We start from the raw sequence: 7,679 nt of genomic DNA on the forward strand, positions 1-7,679 counted from the left end.
AGCATTTTCCGTGGTTACACATTTTGAGCTCACCCCTTGGTTGTGCGGATCCCATCTATCTTCCGTGTGTGTGTGTTCCTACTGATATTATTAGGTTTGATCTATGTGCTTTACATGCAATTTTGTGAACCTTCTCAACCTTATCGATATCTTGACTAACATTTTCTTGAAATTTTTATGCTATCGTCCTAACCAAGCTACAAACGCGGTACCAATTCTGCTATTGTGGCATTACATTGAGCAATACTTGATACATCCACAATCCTCGGAAAAGGTAACTTCGGTATTGTTCTCTCATTTTCCTACTCACCCAACTTGGTTATGATGGATAGGCCAAGTTCTTCAGCGAACCCACTTCTCGAGGAACAAGGTGATGACCACGACTATGCCACCAAGAACCACTTCTTCGTCGCCCAATGAGCTCTACATCAAGAAAGTGAAGCTTTGGGTGAATGCCTCGAGCAACTCGCCACCGACCTTCGTCAATCGGAAGCAAGGAACCGCAACTACATTGATGCCAAATTCAGCAGACAAATGGAAGAATTATGCAACATGATCGTGAGACACGAGTCTTCCTCAACCTCTTCGCCAAGACAATACCACTGAAGCTTCCGCTCAAGTCGGCAATCTTCGGAATACTCCTCTTATGATGCAAGTCCTCCCCGAGCTCGCTTTCATCAACGTGATGATCTCCAAGTTCGCCAAGCTCAAGAAAATCCATTCCATGGCAATGGCTTACAAGACCGAGTCCGAGCACGTGATAGGGCGCGACGATAAGAGCAAGAAGCAATGGAGCAAGAGCAAATACCTCCATAAGTGCAACATCACGAACCTCAAGACGGTGATGCACTACGACAAGCACAAGAGCACCATGAAGCACAAGCACTCGAAGCACGACGCGCACTCCGCGAGGACACTAGAGTCATCGAAGAACGTAACCGCCAAGTGCGTGAACAAGAGGAAGCACTTCACCAAGCCCGACCAGAAGAAGCCGCCCGACATGAAGAGCAACAAAAAAGGTGAAACCAAGCGCATATGCCTCGTCCTCCTCGACGACAAGAATGACACCAAGTGGAACAAGTGCTTTAAGACCCTCCTCCATGCTAAGAGCGACATCACGAGGAACGAGCATTTGAGGATCTTCCTCCATGGCAAGAACGACATCAAAACCCGCCACTATGATGAAGAACTACGCTACGGCATGCTCAAGTTCTCCGGAAGCAATAATCCTGAAGAATATTGATGACCCACAAGTATAGGGGATCTATCGTAGCACTTTCGATAAGTAAGAGTGTCGAACCCAACGAGGAGTAGAAGGAAATGATAAGAAGTTTTCAGTAAGGTATTCTCTGGAAGCACTGAAATTATCGGTAACAGATAGTTTTGTGATAAGGTAATTTGTAACGTGTAACAAGTAATAAAAGTAAATAAAACAAGTAATAAAAGAAAATAAGGTGTAGCAAGATGGCCCAATCCTTTTTGTAGCAAAGGACGAGCCTGAACAAACTCTTATATAAAGGAAAATGCTCCCGAGGACACATGGGAATTATCGTCAAGCTAGTTTTCATTACGCTGATATGATTCGCGTTCGTTACTTTGATAATTTGTTATGTGGGTGGACCGGTGCTTGGGTACTGCCCTTCCTTGGACAAGCATCCCACTTATGATTAACCACTATTGCAAGCATCCACAACTACAAAAGAAGTATTAAGGTAAAACTAACCATAGCATGAAACATATGGATCCAAATCAGCCCCTTACGAAGCAACGCATAAACTAGGGTTTAAGCTTCTGTCACTCTAGCAGCCCATCATCTACTTATTACTTCCCAATGCCTTCCCCTAGGCCCAAACAATGGTGAAGTGTCATGTACTCGACGTTCACATGACACCACTAGAGGAAAGACAACATACATCTCATCAAAATATCGAACGAATACCAAATTCACATGACTACTTATAACAAGACTTCTCCCATGTCCTCAGGAACAAACGTAACTACTCACGAAGCATATTCATGTTCATAATCAGAGGGGTATTAATATGCATAAAGGATCTGAACATATGATCTTCCACCAAATAAACCAACTAGCATCAACTACAAGGAGTAATAAACACTACTAGCAACCCACAGGTACCAACCTGAGGTTTTGAGACAAAGATTGGATACAAGAGATGAACTAGGGTTTCAGATGATATGGTACTGATGAAGATGTTGATGGAGATTGACCCCCTCCCGATGAGAGGATCGATGGTGATGATTTCCCCCTCCCGGAGGGATGTTTCCCCGGCAGAACAGCTCCGCCGGAGCCCTAGATTGGTTCCGCCAAGGTTCCGTCTCGTGGCGGCTGGGTTTCGTCTCGCGATCTTGCTTATAATTTTTTTCTCGGACGAAATACTTCCTATAGCAGAAGATGGGCACCGGAGGCCTGCCAGGGGGCCCATGAGACAGGGGGCGCGCCCCCACCCTCGTGACCAGGGTGTCGGCCCCTCTGGTTAATTCTTTCACCAGTATTTTTTATATATTCCAAAACATGCTCCCGTGAAGTTTCAAGACTGTTGGAGTTGTGCAGAATAGGTCTCTAATATTTGCTCCTTTTTTAGCCCAGAATTCCAGCTACCGGCATTCTCCCTCTTCATATAAACCTTGTAAAATAAGAGAGAATAGGCATAAGTATTGTGACATTATGTTTAATAACATCGCATAATGCAATAAATATCGATATAAAAGCATGATAAAAAATGGACGTATCAACTCCCCCAAGCTTAGACCTTGCTTGTCCTCAAGCGGAAGCTGATAACGAAAAATATGTCCACATGTTTAGAGATAGAGGTGTCGATAAAACAAAATACGGACATGAGGGCATCATGATCATTCTTAGAACAGAAACATATATATATATATATATGTATATATATATAGTGATGTCTACTACACAACCTTCTTCTTGTAGACGTTGTTGGGCCTCCAAGTGCAGAGGTTTGTAGGACAGTAGCAAATTTCCCTCAAGTGGATGACCTAAGGTTTATCAATCCGTAGGAGGCATAGGATGAAGATGGTCTCTCTCAAGAAACCCTGCAACCAAATAACAAAGAGTCTCTTGTGTCCCCAACACACCCAATACAATGGTCAATTGTATAGGTGCACTAGTTCGGCGAAGAGATGGTGATACAAGTGGTATATGGATGGTAGATAAAGGTTTTTGTAATCTGAAAATATAAAAATAGCAAGGTAATGAATGTAAAAGTGAGCGTAAACGGTATTGCAATGTGTTGAAACAAGGCCTAGGTTCATACTTTCGCTAGTGTAAGTTCCCTCTACAATACTAACATAATTGGATCACATAGCTATCCCTCAACATGCAACAAAGAGTCACTCCAAAGTCACTAATAGCGGAGAATGAACGAGGGTACGAAACCACCTCAAAGTTATTCTTTCCAATCAATCCATTGGGCTATTCCTATAAGTGTAACAAACAGCCCTAGAGTTCGTACTAGAATAACACCTTAAGATACAAATCAACGAAAACCCTAATGTCACCTAGATACTCCAATGTCACGTCAAGTATCCGTGGGTATGATTATACGATATGCATCACACAATCTCAGATTCATCTATTCAACCAACACAAAGGACCTCAAAGAGTGCCCCAAAGTTCTACCGGAGAATCACGACGAAAACGTGTGCCAACCCCTATGCATAGGTTCATGGGCGGAACTCGCAAGTTGGTCACCAAAACATACATCAAGTGGCACGTGCTATCCCATTGTCACCACAGATATCCACCGCAAGACCTACATCAAGTGTTCTAAAATCTTTAAAGACTCAATCCGATAAGATTACTTCAAAGGGGAAACTCAATTCATTACAAGATAGAAGAGGGGGAGGAGAAACATAAGATCCAACTATAATAGCAAAGCTCGCGATACATCAAGATCGTGCCAAATCAAGATAACGAGAGAGAGAGAGAGATCAAACACATAGCTACTGGTCTATACCCTCAGCCCTGAGGGAGAACTACTCCCTCCTCGTCATGGAGAGCACCGGGATGATGAAGATGGCCACCGGAGAAGGATTCCCCCTCCGGCAGGGTGCCGGAATGGGTCTAGATTGGTTTTCGGTGGCTACGGTGGCTTCTGGTAGCGGAACTACCAATCTATTGTGCGTTCTGGAAGTTTTAGGGTACGTGGAGTTATATAGGCGGAAGAAGCACGTCAGGGGAGCCACGAGGGCCCCACGAGGCAGGAGGCGCGCCCAGGGGGTGGGCGCGTCCCCTACCCTCGTGAGCTCCTCCTTCCTTCCTTAACGTGGGGTCCAAGTACATCGGGTGGCTTTCGTTCCAAAAATAACTTCTCTAGTTGATTTCGTTCCGTTTCGACTCCGTCTGATATTCCTTTTCTTCAAAACACTGAAATAGGCATAAAATAGCAAATCTGGGCTAGGCCTCCGGTTAATAGGTTAGTCCCAAAAATAATATAAAAGTGGATAATAAAGCCCAATATTGCCCAAAACAGTAGATAATATAGCATGGAGCAATCAAAAATTGTAGATACGTTGGAGACGTATCAAGCATCCCCAAGCTTAATTCCTGCTCGTCCTCGAGTAGGTAAATGATAAAAAAGATAATTTTTGATGTGGACTGCTAGTTGGCATAATTTCAATGTAATTCTTCTTACTTGTGATATGAATATTCAGATCCGAAAGATTCAAGACAAAAGTTCATTTTGACATAAAAATAATAATACTTCAAGGATACTAACTAAGGAATCATGTCTTCTCAAAATAACATGGCCAAAGAAAGTTATCCCTACAAAATCATATAGTCTGGCTATCACTACTAGGAAAAGGGCTATAGATGGAAATGACACTAATGGCGCACCAGACATGTGGTGCGCCATTACTATATACTAATGGCGCACCATCTGTTGGTGCGCCATTAGTGTGGAAGACACTAATGGCACACCAGGCACACGGTGCGCCACTAGTAACAAAATGTTTTTTTTTCATTTTTTCAAACATACTAATGGCGCATCCGGGCAGAGTGCGCCATTAGTAGTTAGAACTACTAATGGCGCACCAGCCATAGAGTGCGGCACTACTGTATTTTTTTTACTTTTTTGCAAAACTACTAATGGCACACCGTTGCATAGTGCGCCATTACTAGTTTAAACTAGTAATGGCGCACTGTGCCACGGTGCGCCATTAGTATAAAAATTATTATTTTTTACTTTTTTGCAAAACTACTAATGGCGCATGTCTGTGTGGTGTGCCATTAGTATGTTGGGTTACTAATGGCGCATGTCTCTGTGGTGCGCCATTAGTAACTTGGGACCAGCTAGATATTTTTGGACAGCCACACCTACACACTCACTTTCCCCACTTCATTCCGCCCACCTCCTTCTCTAAGCTTGTTGGCTGCCTCCTCCTCCTCACCTCATTTGCACCATAGATTCATCAAAATTAAGTGTTGAAATTACCTTTTTTTGATAGGTAAGTAAGGGGAAAGCTATCTTCATGTTGTAGATCTACTTTTTTTCTCCCTAGCTCGCTCCAACAACGTGCACATGCACTTTTTGTGGCCTAGCTAGATCTATGTAAGTTTGTGGTGTTGCATATGTTTGTGGTGTTGCATATATGTTTGTGTTTGCAGGTACCGGTATTTGAAATGCGATAGTTGCAAATATTTTGCCGAATGTTGATTCATTTCCGTTTCGGCGAGAATTTTGGCACTATGCATTCTTTTTGGTCCTATTTTTAGGGAAAATCATGCCAAATTTTTTCTTGGTTCTAAAATATCGTTTTGCTCTACCCCACAGGCGACCATGGTCTGCACGATGACCGTAGGCATCATGAATAGGTTTTTGAGCTCCGTGAAGGCCAAGATGCTTCAAAAGAACGAGATGGAGATAAGATGTCCGTGTCGAAGATGCAAGCTGAAGAGCCTTATTGCGGACCCGGATTCCGGGCAGGTGCGGGACGACCTGCTCTTGCGTGGTTTCATGGATGGCTATCGGTGGGAAGGTGATGAAGATGACTATGAAATCGTCCATGGGGGCCGGGCAAGAAATGAGGAAGGGCAGCAAGACAACCACCGCGGCTCGGGCGGGCGAGAAGACGAAGAATCTCCAGGACATGATCACGACGGTGATGCTGTACATAGTCATCATGTAGAAGATGCCGGACATGATGATGAGGAAGATGCCGGAGCAAACGAAGGGCATGATCATGAAGATCTAGATGCCGGAGGAGCAGACGACGATGGACCATCGACGGGCTGGGTGCAGGACCCTCATATTCAAGAGCTGCTTCTCAAGCAGACGGATAACGCAAGAGCTGCCGCCCGAGAGAAAGCCAAGCTGGATCAACTGGAGATAGACGCGGTTACTCCATTGTATGAAGGATGCAGACCCGAGGATACCCGCCTGAAAGTAACGCTCGTGGCTTTGGAGATGAAGGTAAAACACAAAATGACTGACGCATGCTTCGACGAGAACATGTCATGCTGGCACGAACGTCTTCCCAAGGGGAACAAGTGCCCGACCAATTTCGAGGAGGCGAAGAAAGTCGTGTGTCCTCTGGATTTACCGCACGTGAAATACCATGTGTGCATGAACAATTGCATCATTTATCGGGGCGAGCACGCGGAGTCTACCATATGTTCGGTGTGCGACGTCACTCGATACAAGAAGAGGAACAAAGCTCCTCGAAAAGTGGTGTGGTACTTTCCGATCACTCCTCGTCTGCAGCGGTATTTCGCGGACCCTAATGTAGCAAAGCTCCTGCGTTGGCACGCGGATAGGGAGGAGAAGAAGCGAGAAGATGACGCAAATGATCCGGAGATAAATAAAAAAGACAAGATGCTGAGTCACCCTAAGGATGGGAGCCAGTGGCAAGCGTTGAACTTCGAACACCCAGAATTTGGGAAGGATCCAAGGAACATCGTGTTGGGCGCGAGCACCGATGGAGTCAATCCGTTTGGCAGCCAGAGAAGCACACATAGCACCTGGCCTGTGTTTGTGTGGATGTACAACCTTCCCCCCTGGTTGTGCATGAAGAGGAAGTACATTCACATGAGTATGCTAATTGAAGGGCCGAAACAACCAGGGAACGACATCAATCTGTATCTGGGGCTGCTGAAAGAGGAGCTAGACACGCTGTGGAAAACGCCAGCCAATACGTGGGACGCCGCAGAGAAAGGATATTTCCCTATGAGAGCTGCACTGCTCACGACGGTGCACGACTATCTCGGTTACGGATATCTCGTGGGGCAGGTGGTCCACGGATTTTCTGGATGCGTCAGGTGCATGGATGACACAACGTATCGCTAGCTAGATAGAGATCCCGGGTCTTTGAAAACCGTGTTCATGGGACATCGAAGGTGGCTTCGCGACGATGACCCATGGAGGAAACGCAAGGATCTGTTTGATGGTGAAACCGAACTCCGAAGACGCCCGCATACGAGGAGTGGCGAGGAAATAGACGGGCTGTTGAATAATTGGAAAGATTGCCCACTGCCGGGAAAGAAGCAAAAGGCGCCAGAGTTGGGAAAGAAGCGAAAGGCGCCAGAGCCGCTGCTGAAGGTATGGAAAACGAGGTCTGTTTTCTGGGACTTGCCGTACTGGAAGATCCACCGTGTGCCTCACAGCCTTGATGCCATGCATATCACGAAGAACGTGTGC

At 45.4% G+C, this 7,679-nt stretch overlaps 1 pseudogene; it reads left to right on the forward strand.

Annotated features, from left to right (window-relative positions):
- The first annotated feature begins 649 nt into the window (after positions 1–649).
- Positions 650–1,259, forward strand: LOC147959761 (uncharacterized; annotated as a pseudogene).
- The last annotated feature ends 6,420 nt before the right edge of the window (positions 1,260–7,679 follow it).

This window comes from Triticum urartu, chromosome 7A (genome assembly GCF_056163025.1).
Source record: "Triticum urartu cultivar PI428250 chromosome 7A, HENAU_Tu73, whole genome shotgun sequence".
Classification (NCBI taxonomy): Eukaryota; Viridiplantae; Streptophyta; class Magnoliopsida; order Poales; family Poaceae; genus Triticum; species Triticum urartu.